A 19,934-nucleotide genomic window follows, 5' to 3' on the forward strand; every position below is an offset into this window, starting at 1 on the left:
AATTACGAAAAGTAATTATATCTTATAGTATAGAGAGATCTCGGGCAGTTCACCGTACAATGGAATTTTACTACATGGTCTTAAGGGATTTGTATGATCAGGCTGATGGCTCAGACAGGCGCTTGTCCGACATCAAGAAAATTAAAGCGACATTATTAAGCTTAAAGAGAAAACAACTGGAGGGTCTTAAACTTAAGTCAAAGGCCAGATCTGTTAGCGAGGACGAAACGGCTGCGTTATATCATCTGATTAAACATCGCAAGAACCGACGACGGATATTCATGGACGAACTTAGATTAGAAAACGGTACTGTCCTCACTGTGCAAAACGAGATAATCAGAGAAATCCACAGATATTACAGTGCCCTGTATGAGGCAGAAGCAACGCAAGAGCACGATTCGGATGAGTTATTTGCGTTTACAACCTCCACAATTACGGCCGACGACAACGCCGGCTTCTTTTCGGCTTTTAGTCCAGATGAAGTCCTTGAAATAATTCGCTGCTCCCCTAAAAGTAAATCGCCGGGCCCTGATGGCCTTCCGGTCGAATTCTATCAACGATATTGGAGTATCATAGGTGATAAGTTGACACAAGCCGTTAACGACGTCCTGCGGGGAAAGTTTGTACCATCAGAACTTAAAGAATGTAAAATCGTGTTGATTCCTAAAAATAAGGGATGTAAAAAGATTAACAACTTCCGGCCGATTTCTCTTCTTAATTCAGATTATAAGATTATTGCGAGAGCTTTAAAAAATCGAATGATGCCGTTGACCACAAACATAATTGGGCAACAGCAAACTTGTGCTTATAGGCGATCAATATTTCAGACTATAGCACAATATAGAGACATCGTCGCTCTGTCGTCTGCCAGCACCATTAATTGCGGCCTCCTTTTTGTCGACTTTTATAAAGCATTTGATAGTGTCAGCCATAAATACCTCTTCGAAACGATGCGGAGGATGGGCTTCGGGCATGACTCCATCGCTGTCGTGCGCAATATGATCACTGGTCTGGTCGCCACGATCTCCGTCAACTGCCAGCTCACAAGACCAATTACCATCGCAAGGGGTGTCCCCCAAGGAAGCCCCCTTTCCATGTTGCTCTTTGTCATCTCCCTAGAACCATTGCTGCGGCTAGTACAAGAGCACATGACGGGCATAACGATCGCCGGGAAGAAAACTGCAGTTGGGGCATATGCTGATGATGTCGGCATCGTCGTGAGGAACAGGGATGATGTGATTCAACTGGAGGCAGACCTCAGAAGCTATTGTTCCGCTTCTGGCGCAAAAATGAATGAAACTAAAAGCAAATTTCTACGTATAAGGGGACTTGACGATGTCGGCCTAGAATGGGCTACCCATGTTACGGAACACAAATCTCTTGGGACGATACTGACGGTCCCTCCACAAAGGATGATAACGGCAAATTGGCGGGATGTCTCGTTCAAAGTCAAGGGTGCTTTAATAGATAACGTTTATCGCAGTATGGACCAAATTCAGAGGGTTAAATTTATAAATACATGTATCCTGTCGCGAGCGTATTATGTGGCACAGGTCTTTCCAATCCCCACTGTCATAGCCAAACAGATAATGAGCAAGTTGACCAATTATCTGTGGCGGGGGGAAATATTTCGAGTTGACGTGAAGACTGTGACCCTCGACCCTCTGCATGGCGGTATGGGTCTGACCGATCTGAACGCCAAAGCAATGGCTTTGTACATTAAACGGATGACATCCTTAATCCAAAACTACTCTGACACCCTTACGGCAAAGTTGTTTGAGGCAGTCGCGCCGGAAAGCGTAGAACCGCCGATCAATGTGCAGACGATCGACTACCAGCTCTCCCACATCCGCACATATTATCTGGAAAAGAGCTACTTGAGCGAGGTCCTTCTCCAACATCGACCCTTAACTGCCAAGGACATTCTGGAGCACAGGAAACGATATGAGGGCAGGAACAAAATCGAACAAAAGCACACTGGAGTCAATTGGGATGTCCTGTGGGCGAACATCAGCAGCAGTGTACTTCCGTCCCTGGTCAGGTCGACATGGTACAAAACGGTTAACAACATTATCAGCACAAATGAGCGCCTGCATGCGATTGGGCTAAGCGACACAGCCCATTGTCCAGATTGTCACCAAGTGGATACTGTTCCCCACAGATATACTTGCAGTCACCGCATGCGCAATTGGCAATGGGTTCGTCAAAAAGTCGCCCTTATAACTAGGACTTCTGAAAATAACATCGACACGAACTTACTGCACAGACCAGACGTCAAATATTTTCCGCCAACTAAAAATAATGCCGTCATGTGGCTGTTGGGCCAATATACAAGTCATGTCTTCAATCGGCTGACGGGCGAAGATTACAGCGAGTTTCAGTTACACATGGAAACGGAATATATTAAAATTAGAAACTACGCGGATCACCGTCGCAAGTACGGTAATATGCTTCATATTGCATTCAATAGAACAGGTATTGGATAGCTGTTCGAGCTCTAAAGCCTCCACCCGTTTATGTATGAACCGAATGATCTGGCTCCAATCCCATATTGATGCGTTCTAAAAAAAAAAAAAAAAAAAATACAAAAAAAATTAAAAAAATAAATAAATAAAAATAAAAAAAACTCAATGTTCCTTTCCCATCAATGTGAGTGATGACGGGTATGAGGGCGGCACCGTGGCCAGGCCTCGGACTAATTGACCCCTGCCCTCCTTGCCGCAATCTGCCTGCCCCGCTCGCTATACTATTAAAAAAAAAAAAAAAAAAAAAAAAAAAAATTTGGCGCAGAGGATAGCGCGTTGGACTTCTAAAAAAAAAAAAAAAAAAAAAAAAAGGTAGCTCAGATGGTAGAGCACTTGCCCGCGAAAGGCAAAGGTCCCGAGTTCGAGAAAAAAAAAAAAAAAAAGCGGTAGCGTGCGTTGTTTCTGTTCGTAGTGTCAGTGGATCGAGGGCGGCTGGCATGAAATGTTTTTGTGGCCTCTATTAAAAAAAAAAAAAGGGAGGGGACTGCCAAGGGGGACGTTACCATGAGAAAAACATTGAATAATCTACGAAAGGATAACGTTCTACGAGGCGGGGCGTGGAATGTCAGAAGCTTGAACGTGGTAGGGAAACTAGAAAATCTGAAAAGGGAAACGCAAAGGCTCAATCTAGATATAGTAGGGGTCAGTGAAGTGAAGTGGAAGGAAGACAAGGATTTCTGGTCAAATGAGTATCGGGTAATATCAACAGCAGCAGAAAATCGTATAACAGGTGTAGGATTCGTTATGAATAGGAAGGTAGGGCAGAGGGTGTGTTACAGTGAACAGTTCAGTGACCGGGTTGTTCTAATCAGAATCGACAGCAGACCAACACCGACAACGATAGTTCAGGTATACATGCCGACGTCGCAAGCTGAAGATGAACAGATAGAGAAAGTGTATGAGGATATTGAAAGGGTAATGCAGTATGTAAAGGGGGACGAAAATCTAATAGTCGTGGACGACTGGAATGCAGTTGTAGGGGAAGGAGTAGAAGGAACGGTTACAGGAGAATATTGGCTTGGGAAAAGGAATGAAAGAGGAGAAAGATTAATTGAGTTCTGTAACAAGTTTCAGCTAGTAATAGCGAATACCCTGTTCAAGAATCACAAGAGGAGGAGGTATACTTGGAAAAGGCCGGGAGATACGAGAAGATTTCAATTAGATTACATCATGGTCAGACAGAGATTCCGAAATCAGATACTGGATTTTAAGGCGTACCCAGGAGCAGATATAGACTCACATCACAATATAGTAGTGATGAAGAGTAGGCTGAAGTTCAAGACATCAGTCAGGAAGAATCAATACGCAAAGAAGTGGAATACGGAAGTACTAAGGAATGACGAGATACGTTTGAAGTTCTCTAACGCCATAGATACAGCAATAAGGAATAGTGCAGTAGGCAGTACAGTTGAAGAGGAATGGACATCTCTCAAAAGGGCCATCAGAGACGTTGGGAAGGAAAACATAGGTACAAAGAAGGTATCTGCGAAGAAACCATCGGTAACAGAAGAAATACTTCAATTGATTGATGAAAGAAGGAAGTACAACATGTTCCGGGAAAATCAGGAATACAGAAATACAAGTCGCTGAGGAATGAAGCTAAGACGAAATGGCTGCAGGAAAAATGTGAAGACATCGAAAAAGATATGATTGTCGGAAGGACAGACTCAGCATACAGGATAGTCAAAACAACCTTTGGTGACATTAAAAGCAACGGTGGTAACATTAAGAGTGCAACGGGAATTCCACTGTTAAATGCAGAGGAGAGAGCAGATAGGTGGAATGAATACATTGAAAGCCTCTATGAGGGTGAAGATTTGTCTGATGTGACAGAAGAAGAAACAAGAGTCGATTTAGAAGAGATAGAGGATCCAGTATTAGAATCGGAATTTAAAAGAGCTTTGGAGGACTTACGGTCAAATAAGGCAGAAGGGATAGATAACATTCCATCAGAATTTCTAAAATCATTGGGGGAAGTGGCAACAAAACGACTATTCACGTTGTTCTGTAGAATATATGAGTCTGGCGACATACCATCTGACTTTCGAAAAAGAATCATCCACACAATTCCAACATTTTCGTTATTTTATATGCTGGACTATTTCGACCGTTAACAATCGGACGAACCGGATGCAGATCTTTATGTATCTTCACCTGTGATCTTAATTTGGGGACCAAATTCTGAAAAAGACTTACGTGTATAATAATAATTATTCGGTGCGCGGTAGTATGACCTTGATAGGTGAAATTAAGGATACGCCAGTCACTGACACTTCCCGTTTGGTTTCGTTGGATGTTAAGAACTTATACTCCAGTGTTCCGGTTAACGAAACTATAGAAATCATTAAGAGAAATTTCCTGAAATATGCTAAAATTTCAACGCAAGAGACAATTGAATTTATTGAACTCCTTCAGCTCATTACAAGTTTTAATTATTTTACGTTTAATAACAAATTTTATATTCAGGACGATGGGTTAGCCATGGGGTCCAGTATTTCAGGAACTATGGCAGACATTTTTATCAATGACCTTGAAGATAAAGTTCTAAATTCTGACGATAACATTATGGATAAAATTGTTTATTACAAACGTTATGTAGACGACACCCTGCTACTTGTCGATGGTTCCCGTGAGGACATTGAGGAAATAGTAAAAAAGTTCAACGACGCACATAATAAAATAAAATTTACCGTGGAGTATGAAACTGACAATAGTTTACAGTTCCTGGACCTGAATATAAAAAAGCAGGGCAACAAACATGCGTTCTCCGTTTATAGAAAACAAACTACGACTGATGCCGTGATCCCGAATGATTCATGCCATCCGCAGGCTTATAAAGAAGCTGCTTTCCGTAGTCTCGTGCATAGGGCAGTCAATATACCTATGTGTGAAAAAATAGGGAGACTGAAATTAATACCGTTAAGAGAATAGCGATGAACAACGGTTACAGAATAGATATGGTTAAAAAACTGTTACGGAAAAGTAATAAGCGCAAAAAGAATAAACCTGATGGAGAGAAAGTGAAAATTATCACGATGCCATACTACGGAAAAGTCTCACAAAAGATAGCAAATATTTTTAAGCCATACGATGTTAAAATAGCTTTTCAGACTAATAACCTAGTGAGGTATAGCCTTAAGCACGATATTGGCGAGAAGAGAAATAAGTTTGAAAGATCGGGAGTTTATAAGATTCAGTGCAGAACTTGTGATGCAAAATATATAGGGCAGACAGGAAGATCATTCGCGATCCGGTATAAAGAACATAAAGATGCGTTCAGGTTAGGGAATTATGACAAATCAGCTGTTGCGAACCATATATATGAAACAGGCCATCCCCTTAATAGCATAGAAGACAACGTAGAAATATTGCATGTAGAAAAGAAAGGGAGGAAACTTGATTTACTAGAGGAATTCGAGATAGCTATCCATGAAAAGAAACAAAGCAATATCCTAAATGTACAAGATAACTTTAAAGAAATGAGATTTTTTAGCGGGTTTTTAGAATTATTTTAGGGCAGGCATGCGACTTTAAACTTGTAGCATGTCAATGACGGAGTTGCGATAGGATAACGATGGCAGACCAATGCAATAAGGAAATGAGGCGCCCAATAGCATAGCGTTACCGTCAAGCATACGGCTGTAACCACGCCACAACACCTAGGCACGTCAGTCCACAACAGCTCCCGAGCCGGCGCAGTCGACAGCATATTTGGTAGCTATGGGACGGCCATTGATTTGTGTCAACAACTTCAATGTAAGACGAGGACTCACAGTCCAATATACTTTTAATTCTGTTTTACTCTATGGACTTCCCAACTATTGGTGATGATATTTGGTCTTTTTAGTCCGTTTAATTCATGACATAGATTTTACAACCTGATGATGAGAGCATTGTCTCTTGAAACGCGTTGTTAAAATATGTATAAGAATCGCGGTTGAATGCTAACAGTGATAATCAGTATAACGACAACTGCTACCTCGACTCCATAATGGATTATATAAAATTGATACCCATTCATCTTGAATTTTAATCCCACCCCTGAACCTTTCTTTTATGTCCATCATTGCTTCTTCGATGCACAGATCGAACGAAAGACTACATCCCTGTCTTACACCCTTTTTGTCCTAGTACTTTGATCTTGGTCGTCTACTCTTATTATTCCCTCTTGGCTCTTGTAAATATTGTGTATCTCTCCCGATAGCTTACCTTAACTTTTCTCAGAATTTCGGACATTTTGCACCACTTTACTACGTCGCACGCTTTTTCGAGATCAACAAATACTATGAACATGTCTTGATTTTTCTTTAGTCTTGCTTACATTATCAACCGCAATGCCAGAATTGCGTCTCTCGTGCCTCTACTTTTCCTGAAGCCAAACTGATCGTCGTCTAGCACAGCCTCAATTTTCTTTTCCATTCTTCTGTATATTATTCTTGTCAGAAACTTGGATGCATGAGCTGTTAAGCTGATTATGCGATAATTCTCGCACTTCTCAGCTCCTGCAGGCTTGCGGATGATATTTTTTCGAAAGTCAGATGGTATGTCGCCAGACTCATGTATTCTACACACGAACGTAAATAGTCGTTTCGCTGCCACTTCCCTCTATGGTTTTAGAAATTCTGATGGCATGTTATCTATCCCTTCTGCCTTATTTAATCTGAACTCCTCTAAAGCTCTTTTAAATTCTGAGTCTAATACTGGATCTCCTACTTCATCTAAATTGACACCAATTTCGTCTTCTACCATCTCAGACAAATCTTCTTCCTCATAGAGGAGGAATGTATATTACACATTTTGTTGACATCTTCGGAAATGCCATTTTCGACTTTGTTATGGTGATTTGAAAGTGGGTCTCGGCCAGAAACTCGTCATAGAATGAGAAGTAAAATATTTTCAACTTGGACTGGATTTTCGTTCTATTGATAAACAGAAGTTGCTGACCCAAGTTACTCCAGCTTGCTGGAAGTTCGTAATTAAGATAATACTTTTTTGTGGGAAACAACTTCCATGAGCTTACTCCAGGATACCTACTACACGGGTTTGCTTTCAGATGCGATTTAGAAGGAGCCTTTTGAAGTAATTAAGCTAATCGAATTTATTTTATTTATTTAGCGTATCGCTCATAACATCACAGTAAAAATTACAGAAACAACACGTTTAAGAAAAAAGCATCACATATGTATAAACAGAGCAATAAATAACAGTTTGTATATAAGGACACCACCAATTGTAAATTTACACTCACAGAAGAGCAATCACAAACAAACGTCCAGCTTAGATAATATGTAGTCGATTGCCTCTTGGGCCGCCATTAGAAAATCCTGTGGGTCACCCTCGTATGCCCTTAGTGGGCATTCCTGCACGATGTGTTTGACCGTCTGTCTCTCAGCGCCACAGTCGCAAGCGGCCAAAGGAAGTTTACTCCATCTGTGTAAGGAGTCGGCGCATCTCCCACAGTTGGTTCTGATGCGATTAAGAGTTGACCAAACTTTGCGAGGGCAATCAAATCCTTTTGGTTTACTAAAGATGCATGGAATTTTGTGGCAGTTTACTGCTGTTCTGCTCTCCCATTCCTCTTTCGATCGGTCATTTATTTTAAAGTTGGTTTGGTGCAGCATCTCTGCGGTCTTTAGTGTAGGATGCCTCAACCGGAGTCGTTTTTTTTTCTTTTGTAAAATCTTATGGTACTTAACCACTGAGATCATCAGTCACTAACCTTACACGTTAATTACCCTAAATTATCCTAAGGACAAACACACACACACCCATGCCCGAGGGAGGACTCGAACCTCCGTCGGGACCAGCCGAACCGGAGTCGGTTTCCTTGGATGTCGTGAGTATCTTTGTGGATTTGTATTTGAGGGTTGGTCATGATTTTTTCAAATTCTCTAACCAGAATGTATTCTCGGCGCAGGTTAGGAGGGGCTATGTTACTGAGAACGGGCAGCCACACTGTAGGAGTTGGCCTGATGGTGCCTGATATAATATGCATTGTTGCAATAAGTTGGCTATCTTTTTTTTTTTTTTTTGGTCATCAGTCTACTGACTGGTTTGATGCGGCCCCCCACAAATTCCTTTCCTGTGCTAACCTCTTCATCTCAGAGTAGCACTTGCAACCTACGTCCTCAATTTGTTGCTTTGACGTATTCCAATCTCTGTCTTCCTCTACAGTTTTTGCCCTCTACAGCTCCCTCTAGTACCATGGAAGTCATTCCCTCGTGTCTTAGCAGATGTCCTATCATCCTGTCCCTTCTCCTTATCAGTGTTTTCCACATATTCCTATCCTCTCCGATTCTGCGTAGAACCTCCTCATTCCTTACCTTATCAGTCCACCTAATTTTCAACATTCGTCTATAGCACCACATCTCAAATGCTTCGATTCTCTTCTGTTCCGGTTTTCCCACAGTCCATGTTTCACTACCATACAATGCTGTACTCCAGACGTACATCCTCAGAAATTTCTTCCTCAAATTAAGGCCGATATTTGATATTAGTAGACTTCTATTGGCCAGAAATGCCTTTTTTGCCATTGCGAGTCTGCTTTTGATGTCCTCCTTGCTCCGTCCGTCATTGGTTATTTTACTGCCTAGGTAGCAGAATTCCATAATTTTTCATTGACTTCGTGACCATCAATCCTGATGTTAAGTTTCTCGCTGTTCTCATTTCTACTACTTCTCATTACCTTCGTCTTTCCCCGATTTACTCTCGAACCATACTGTGTACTCATTAGACTGTTCATTCCGTTCAGCAGATCACTTAATTCCTCTTCACTTTCACTCAGGATAGCAATGTCATCCTGAACCTTTCTTTTATTTCGATCATTACTTCCTCGATGTACAGATTGAAGAGTAGGGGCGAAAGGCTACAGCCTTGTCTTACACCCTTCTTAATACGAGCACTTCGTTCTTGATCGTCCACTCTTATTATTCACTCTTGGTTGTTGTACATATTGTATATGACCCGTCTCTCCCTATAGCTTACCCCTACTTTTTTCAGAATCTCGAACAGCTTGCACCATTTTATATTGTCGAACGCTTTTTCCAGGTCGACAAATCCTATGAAAGGGTACTGATTTTTCTTTAGCATTGCTCCCATTATTAGCCGTAACGTCAGAATTGCCTCTCTCGTCCCTTTACTTTTCCTAAAGCCAAACTGATCGTCACCTAGCGCATTCTCAATTTTCTTTTCCATTCTTCTGTGTATTATTCTTGTAAGCAGCTTCGATGCATGAGCTGTTAAGCTGATTGTGCGATAATTCTCGCACTTGTCAGCTCTTGCCGTCTTCGGAATTGTGTGGATGTTGCATTTCCGAAAGTCAGATGGTATATCGCCAGACTCATATATTCTATACACCAACGTGAATAGTCGTTTTGTTGCCACTTCCCCCAATGATTTTAGAAATTCTGATGGAATGTTATCTATCCCTTCTGCCTTATTTGACCGTAAGTCCTCCAAAGCTCTTTTAAATTCCGATTCTAATACTGGATCCTCTATCTCTTCTAAATCGACTCTTGTTTCTTCTTCTGTCACATCAGACAAATCTTCACCCTCATAGAGGCTTTCAATGTATTCATTCCACCTATCTGCTCTCTCCTCTGCATTTAACAGTGGAATTCCCGTTGCACTCTTAATGTTACCACCGTTGCTTTTAATGTCACCAAAGGTTGTTTTGACTTTCCTGTATGCTGAGTCTGTCCTTCCGACAATCATATCTTTTTCGATGTCTTCACATTTTTCCTGCAGCCACTTCGTCTTAGCTTCCCTGCAGTCCCTATTTATTTCATTCCTCAGTGACTTGTATTTCTGTATTCCTGATTTTCCCGGAACATGTTTGTACTTCCTCCTTTCATCAGTCAACTGAAGTATTTCTTCTGTTACCCATAGTTTCTTCGCAGCTACCTTCTTTGTACCTATGTTTTCCTTCCCATCTTCTGTGATGGCCCTTTTTAGAGATGTCCATTCCTCTTCAACTGTACTGCCTACTGCGCTATTCCTTATTGCTGTATCTATGGCGTTAGAGAACTTCAAACGTATCTCGTCATTCCTTAGTACTTCCGTATCCTACTTCTTTGCGTATTGATTCTTCCTGACTAATGTCTTGAACTTCAGCCTACTCTACATCACTACTATATTGTGATCTGAGTCTATATCTGCTCCTGGGTACGCCTTACAATCCAGTATCTGATTTCGGAATCTCTGTCTGACCATGATGTAATCTAATTGAAATCTTCTCGTATCTCCCGGCCTTTTGCAAGTATACCTCCTCCTCTTGTGATTCTTGAACAGGGTATTCGCTATTACTAGCTGAAACTTGTTACAGAACTCAATTAGTCTTTCTCCTCTTTCATTCCTTGTCCCAAGCCCATATTCTCCTGTAACCTTTTCTTCTACTCCTTCCCCTACAACTGCATTCCAGTCGCCCATGACTATTAGATTTTCGTCCCCCTTTACGTCCTGCATTACCCTTTCAACATCCTCATACACTTTCTCTATCTGTTCATCTTCAGCTTGCGACGTCGGCATGTATACGTGAACTATCGTTGTCGGTGTTGGTCTGCTGTCGATTCTGATTATAACAACCCGGTCACTGAACTTTTCACAGTAACACACCCTCTGCCCTACCTTCCTATTCATAACGAATCCTACACCTGTTATACCATTTTCTGCTGCTATTGATATTACCTGATACTCATCTGACCAGAAATCCTTGTCTTCCTTCCACTTCACTTCACTGACCCCTACTATATCTAGATTGAGCCTTTGCATTTCCCTTTTCAGATTTTCTAGTTTCCCTACCACGTTCAAGCTTCTGACATTCCACGCTCCACCTCGTAGAACGTTATCCTTTCGTAGATTATTCAATCTTTTTCTCATGGTAACGTCCCCCTTGGCAGTCCCCTCCCAGAGATCCGAATGGGGGACTATTCCGGAATCATCATGACACTTCTCACTTCTTCAATTACAGGCCACATGTCCTATGGATACACGTTACGTGTCTTTAATGCAGTGGTTTCCATTGCCTTCTGCATCCTCATGTCACTGATCATTGCTGATTCTTCCGCCTTTAGGGGCAATTTCCCACCCCTAGGACAAGAGAGTGCCCTGAACCTCTATCCGCTCCTCCGCCCTCTTTGACAAGGCCGTTGGCAGAATGAGGCTGACTTCGTATGCCGGATGTCTTCGGCCGCCAATGCTGATTATTTATCAAAATTTAGGCAGTGGCGGGGATCGAACCCGGGACCGAAGACGTTTTGATTATGAATCAAAGGCACTACCCCTGGACCACGGGTACTCTCTACCATGTGTGTGTGTTTGCTATTGAGCTACACTGGTGCACAGTATTCTGCCACTGGATACACCAAGCCAAGTGCGGATGTTCTTAAGGTGGATGCTGTGGAGCCCAAGTGGTGCCACAGAGCTTCTGCAATATGTTGTTGCGTATTTTAAGTTTCGCTGCGGTTTTCGTCAGGTGTTCTTTGAATGTTAATGTCCTATCTAGGGTAACCCCAAGGTAGTTTGGGTGTTTGTTGTGATTTAGTATTTTCCCGTCTAGATATACATGTAGTTCTCTGTTGGCCATTTGGTTGTTCAAATGGAAGGCAGATACTTCCGTCTTTGTAGCACTAGGTTGTAGCCTCCATTTTCTAAAGTACTCACTGAGGATCCCTAGATCACTCGTAAAGATATCTTCGGCAGTTTCTATGTTTCTGTGGGCTGTTGCCAGAGCCAGTCGTCAGCATAACCAAATTGGCGCCATCTGGTTGCAGGCATGTCAGAGATGTAATCGAATATAAACAAGAGATAAAAATACCTCGATTCACATGTGCAGATTCCCACACAAACTATATTTCAATTACTGCAAATAAATTAAAATGGGAGTGCAAAAGTATGGAATATTTGTCGTACACATTGGGTAGTAAAATCTGATTTATGGTATTTTTTTATATTTTCAGCACTTCTGTTCTCATGTTAACCTGTAAAATTAATATTGTATAAACATGATTTGCATGCGCGCAGAACTGGCACTCTGTTGACTCCCATTTATATTATAAATCTCTGAAATATACACTAAATTGGCCTTCAGCACACATCAATAATGTATTAATTACGAATGGTGACTACAAGGTTTTCGGGAAGGATTGGACCAGGGGTATACAAAGCTTCATTCACCTTTTTATTTCACATAGTTATTGACGAATAAATTTAACACTTTACTCACTGAAGAAATATCTTTACCACAATGGTCACCAAATAATTTTATAATATTAATAAAAACGAAGAGAGGTTTTGTGTGTCACAAGTTAAGAAACAATCAGTTAACATGGAAGGCCTTAAAATCCATTGAATATTAGCCCAATTAGTTAATTATAATTATAGTTTTAATGTAATCTTCGGCAAGAACCTGGAACGTAATTTTATCATATAAACAGACCTTAAGGCTTCATCCCTATCACAGAAAAAAGCATGATCAAAACTTACGATAGTATAAGCAGCAAGGCGGAACTATTTCCGGTATACAAACACCCAGGAGTACATGAATATTACATTGTCATTAATGATCAGGATAATAAGATCGCCAATACAACTCCCATAAAGGGAATCTTAACACACAAGAAGAGTAACATGACTAGTGGCCGCAATAAAGCTATACATACTAATGGCCAAGTTATTAATTGATCTCTTGATACATCAGGACTAGCGGACTGTTGTGGCGCTGGGAATCTAGTGTCTGATGCCAAAATGTCTGAAAAAGATTTGGTAAGTAACTTAACTTCTGTCTAGGATATGCTGGACGTTATGGCGTGGCTTAGTCCCAAGTTGCGCAACCGAACACAGGACCACGGAACCTCTAGCGCGGACACAACTCATCTGCGTCGTAGTCGAATTCCGTTCGGTCGGTCACGGAGGACCAAATAGGAAAGGAAAAGTTGGTCACGTGATGCGGAACCACCAGTCCGAGCTAGCACAAACGTAATCGTAACGCAACCATATGGCACACAAACCACAGAGCAGTACACTGAAGTAACAAGCTTAGAGATAGCGAACAAGGATTGCTTGTAGCAACAAGAATCCATTAGAAAATTTACAATAGGGTTTAACATTTTCGGCTATCCTGGCCCAGTAGTTTATAACCGATCACAAATTCAAACCGAAACCTGAGAAACAACACGTACTTACATATGAACACCTAATTAATAACAAAACCCACTTCTGCGCTAAGGCGAACGGAATAAAACATTAAATATAACCGCAAATGAGACTGCTTGACCTAGCATAGTACAAATTAATAATCATTTAAAAACACAAATATTAATTTACAGCCAAACTTTAAAATCGCTTAAATGACCAGATTCGATTACTTTCCTGCCTTACTGAAGAACCACAAGAATGCCAAGATTTATGAACTTGGAGAAATTGAGTGCATACAGCTCTTAATCTGTTATATTAAATGTTACATACGATAATTGTCCACAAGGTGAGAGACAATAGTCAAATATTTTAAGCTTCTGAGCAGGAGAACCAGATTACCAAATATATCGCCTGCTTACCGTTACGCACAATAGCTTACAATTGGCTAAATCAAGACTTTATGGGGAAAAAACACTTTAACAAATAAATTACTAAAATGTAACATATAAATGGCAGCATATAACAGGTAGAAATGTAATAGCGTGGCAAATCACTTGACGCCACTGCTCTGGAACAGGCAAAATACAACTAGCGATCTATCCAAAATATTACTATTATGTTACAGACAAGTAAACTGCGGAGGAGAGAACGTATGTCATTAGGAACAGATGAAGTCAGTATCACCCGAACATGTGACTTTGACTCAGCATCTGGCACAATTACAGAAATCAACAGCAGTCCTTAAGTTACGTCAGGTATCAATCTCACAAGCTACCCTGCTGCACTCAAGAAGGCAAACAAGCAGCTCCCCTTCTCTCTCTCTCTCTCTCTCTCTCTCTCTCTCTCTCTCTCTCAAACACGGAGTGACCCCCTTCCCCTCCGTGCAGACTGCCACTTCGTCTCTTCATCTCGATGGGACCTAACCTTCAGCTTCCTCAAATTGTCGCCAGAACGCGCCAACACCCGTATACCACGTCCCCGTTGACAAACCATGCATTTGGGTGAAGAATTGATAACTAGAGAGGCGCAATGGATGAAATTAGTAATTCCATTAACAAATGTTTAATTTTGATATAATGCTCGCTTCACGCTTGAAAATTAACTAAACGAGCTACAGGAAGAAAAGTAACTGTCGCAACTAATGGCCTGCAGTGCGTGTGTAGCTGCCAGTCTTTTGGCAACACTGGTGTCAGTCATATTACAACTGTGATTCTATGTCAGTGCCTTAGTTTACGTTTGGAAGTACAAAGACCTAACATAACTCACAAAGCTTATCATTAATTCATTAGCATGTCAAATAAACAAATCTCAACACCTGCAGCAAAATTTTTGACCTTCACATCTAGAAAAGAAAAGATCTGCAAAATTTGGAAGATAAATACAAAGATGAAAACCATGATAATTTAGTTTATAATTTTACATCCACGAATGCTCTAAATAACTGCCAAACACCGTTGATAAATCGCTGACTGCTGCACATGTTTACCGCACAGAAACTGATGCATTTGTGACGGTAACACCGAGTACCTTAAACGACAATCGATGCTAACGTCATAAATCAGCGAGGAATTATTGAGAAGTTGTGACCGTGAGATAACCTAATGAAAACAGAACAATCAAACAGGGATTCGTTCCCGAAACACTCCAGCAGAGTATAACCAACAGTAAACTGGTGCAGCAGAAACACACGTTCTCCAGTACAAAAGCACGCTGTAACACTACATATTAATATCGGTCTCCAGCCTAATTAGGCATTCCTGCATCAAGCAATATAATAAAGCAGAAGCCGGTGCTAAGGCTTACCTAACCTTCCTTGACACAAACATTAAACTCTTTTCTTATATCTGTTCACACTACAACACAGTAATCAAACCTTGCAGACAAATGTGCTACGAACTAGTAAGGCAGACAAACAAATGTCCAATGAGATAGTAAACAACAACATATACCTCTCAACAACACATACCTTAACTGAAATAGGTGCAACAGTTTATAGAACCAGCTATCAACACACATGAAACAAGTATTAATACTAAACTGGGAAGAGCGTGAAATGATTCTGATTGAAATCAGGGAGTCTGTTAATTATCATACTCTATAACATAATTGTTTGGTATAGGATCTCTATGCCTGTGTATTAACCAACTTGCATTGGAATAACTAACATAGTAAATATGTCTTTCTTAAATTCAGTTTGAAGCAATTAAACAAAATGCAAATCTAACTACATTGGCTCTGAAGGAACCTCTGTTTTGCTTCATTAACTAACTATTCTAGTACATGAGGGCCCTTAAACTTTCATGGTTTGAAGAACTATGCTCATTTACAGTGTGTATGAGAAATGGTAAGTAATCTTATCATTAATTATTAAGTAAGTAAAGTACAATAAGCTATAACTCTTTAAATAACAAATGTGCATTGATAAGCAGTCTTTTGAACTACTCAAAAATATAATTGCCTGTGCAAATGACAACATAACATTAAATTCAAATTCAAGTACTTTCTCATAATAAATTACGACACTCGGAATTAAATTCACTAGAATAGGCTTCCTGTCCAAGTTTGCGATTTGGGATAATCACGTGTATAAGATAGAATTTTTAGCAACACAAACGATTATTATTAAAATCAACCAAATTTCACAAATACCTGGTCCATTTACAGAGTGCCAAATATAAAAAAATTAGTGGAAGGCTGGTGGCCCTGGTAGGTCAATTTGCAGTGGCTATTACCCTGGCGGCGATGCAGTCATAGCAATACTGTTGGCCTCGCCCTGTTACATATCTTCTTGGCATCGAAATTATATTTTTATAGGGCCAAAAACCATGGCATGACAATAGTATCACCAAATACAGCTCCTCTGTTCCCAAAACTCCAAGAATATGAACGACAGTGGTCCGCTACTGCTAGCGAGATGACAACCAAAGCACTGCTCAGCCCGGACTCCTTACGCGTCATAAAAGACGAGTTGCCACTTGCGAGCGAACCGCACCTTTTCCTCTCCGTCAGACTACTTTCGTAGCTGCGGGGCTTCCGCACATCTTTTACATTCAACTCTACATTCCGTAACTATGGACCCAGTCATTTGCAGTACACAATATAACAATCATTCCAGTAGTTATTTAAAGTCACAAGCATAATTTAAACAACATCGTTCAAAAGTTCACATAACTGAATCATGTATACTTAGTCAAAGAATTTCCATGATAGATACACCACTCTACATAAGCAACACCGCAAACTGACATAGAAATATCGATACGGATACAAAATAGGTCAAAAATAGGTGTTACTCACTCAGTAAAAGCTTTATTCGATACATCACACACTGGCAAGAACAGTGGCACAATTCAAAAATGCAAATTCTTGAGAAAAATCGTCTTAAAACATTGTATGACACTTATACTGAAAAGGTATAAGCTTCGTCTAACTTTCAAGTAAGTGTCTTTGACAGTAAACCCCATTATATACAAAGCTCCAATATATGCTATATAACAGTAATATACTATACAATAGAAATGTGGACATGTATTTCTGTTCTCGTCGGATCTGAGGTGTTGTCAGGTAGCTATTAATTAGTTCTTTGTGTTATGTCACTTTTTTGTTTTTATTATAACCCTTCATGTAACATTTTTGCCAATTTTCCGCACACGCCACCCTCCGTTGACGTTAGTTAATCCCGGATACCACAGTCGCTGAAAGGTTTGCCTAAGCAAAACCGTAAAGGCCACTCCACACCAACAGAGAGGAGACTCTTCTAAAGGTAAGACCAGCGCTTGAAAGCAAACGCTTTACAGCTATAAATGGTCCTATAGCTAGGAGCTATACTTGCATGCTGTAGGAGGGATCCTGGCTTCAATTCCTGATTCCTGACCTTAAGAAAGGCGAATGTGTAGAAGAATGATAGTCCCTGACCAAAAAACAATAAGCACAAGCCCCAATGTATATTAATTATCTGTTTCAAGGCATATCGACAGATGACAGCTAATTTATTAACAACACATAATGCGCCAATTCGTGCTTCACAGTTGGCAGTATTATATAAATGCTATCATATCTTCGATTGTAGTAAAGAACAATGAATATAATGAATACCATAAATGTTGTTCCTTTAAAGCAATGTTGTAGGCTGAGAGATCTTTATAATTGCATTATTCACAATACAAATGTTCAAATGCATGCCCGCCTTGTTAGGTGATTTGATGTAAGCGCCTCTCGGTATTAGCATGGACACCTTTCAACACATGTGAACTTTCCGGTCCCGTTTCGTAAACCCTGGCGTTAAGAAAAAATCCAAGGGCGTTAAGTCAGGCGATCTCGCTGGCCAGCGAATTCAACCCCAACGACCTATCCACCGTTCGGGGTTCGCATTTTTGAGATATTCCCTAACCCTTGTACAATAATGTGGCGGTGCACCATTGTGCTGAAACCAGTGCCTCACAGCTAATTGAACTGGGATGTCTTCTAGGAGATACCCAAGATTCAGCTGATTCTATAGGAATTGCAAATACAGCCAACCAGTCAGTATGGGAGGCAAATAAACTGCTCCAATGATGTGATCTCCAACAATGGCGTACCATACGTTAACACCCCAGCGCGCTTGCATATGACGTGATAGTAACTACTGAGGATTTGCAGGAGCCCAGTAAAGTTGACTGTGTCTGTTGACAGTGGCGTCATTGGCGAAACAGCTATCATCTCCCCATAAATATCTGCCTGATGAAATCCGGAATTACGTCTACCTTATTTACGAGACGTCTGCAGAACGATACGCGATTTTGTAAATCGTTTCCTTATAGCTGTTGGTGAAGTACAGCCAAAAGGGATGCCATTTTCTTTCCTCCAAAATATTTTGTACTCAAGATCTCGATAGCCCCAGGTCCGCTGCGGTTCTTTTTTGCCCTAATTACGATGATAAATATGTATTATTAGACGAGATCTAATGATGTTCATAATAATAATAGTAACGACCATATTTCTTTCTTGTCTCAGACGTTATGTCTGGTTAAAAATGGAAGGTGACGCGGACCTTGATCAAGCGTGACTTCCTTTTAACTGTACGGTATATGTTACATTGCCTTTAGGAACTTTCGGTTAATTGAACAAGTGTCAATAATTACAGATTTCTGTAGTTGTATATATAAGTTTGGATATAGCTGTATTGCATTGATGTACTGGTGGATATTGTGTGGTATGACTCCTGTAGTTGATAGTATAATTGGTATAATGTCAACTTTATCCTGATGCCACATGTCCTTGACTTCCTCAGCCAGTTGGACGTATTTTTCAATTTTTTCTCCTGTTTTCTTTTGTATATTTGTTGTATTGGGTATGGATATTTCGATTAGTTGTGTTAATTTCTTCTTTTTATTGGTGAGTATGATGTCAAAAAATTATTATTATTATTATTATTATTATTATTATAGGTACAAACATTACTGGAACCTAAAAGCAACAGCACGATAACACTTTCGTGTATACTACATTGTACAACCGTGCTATTTTCATTTAAGCTATGCTTACCGTGGGTTGATGTGCTCCGAAATAAAAACGTTCCTGGCAACATCGGGTGCGTCGCAGAGTAGTTTTTCCACATGTTGTACCTGGAAAGCTCTCTCGACTCTTTAACGCATCTTTGTACGTCTAAAAACATGCGTAGAAGTAGACGTCGCGTGGGAAAACGTTGTGAACACAGTCTTCTAGCCTCAGCTGCATTGCGGTGTATCTCGCCATAGATCCGTATCATGTCGGTGTAGTGTTCGCTGGAGTACACTGCTGTTGTTATCTGTGTAACTGTAAGGCCCGACTCGAATTACAAACAGACGGAAGCGAGACTTTATGAGAGCACAACCAGGAGGAAAACGCAGGAGATGCGGGCACAGCTCGGTGGATGTTCGCTTTTATATGCACTTAACTTTGGATAGCAGCGACGAGGCAACTCTTCTAGCACTAAAATGTGCGGGAAACAGACAACTACAAAGGACAGCTTGCATGGGCCATCTGGTATATACACTGAAGCCCCAAATAAACTGGTATAGGCATGCGCATTCAAATACAGAGGCATGTAAACAGGCAGAGTAGGTGCTGTGGTCGGCAACGCCTGTATAAGACAAGTGTCTAGCGCAGTTGTTAGATCGGTTACTGATAATACAATGGCAGATTATCAAGATTTATCAGAGTTTGAACATGGTGTTATAGTAGCAAGGAAGTGGAGATTTTCCCGTACGACCATTTCACGAGTCTACTTTGAATATCAAGAATCCGATGAAACATCAA

The sequence above is a fragment of the Schistocerca nitens genome, chromosome 4 (assembly GCF_023898315.1).
Source record: "Schistocerca nitens isolate TAMUIC-IGC-003100 chromosome 4, iqSchNite1.1, whole genome shotgun sequence".
NCBI lineage: Eukaryota > Metazoa > Arthropoda > Insecta > Orthoptera > Acrididae > Schistocerca > Schistocerca nitens.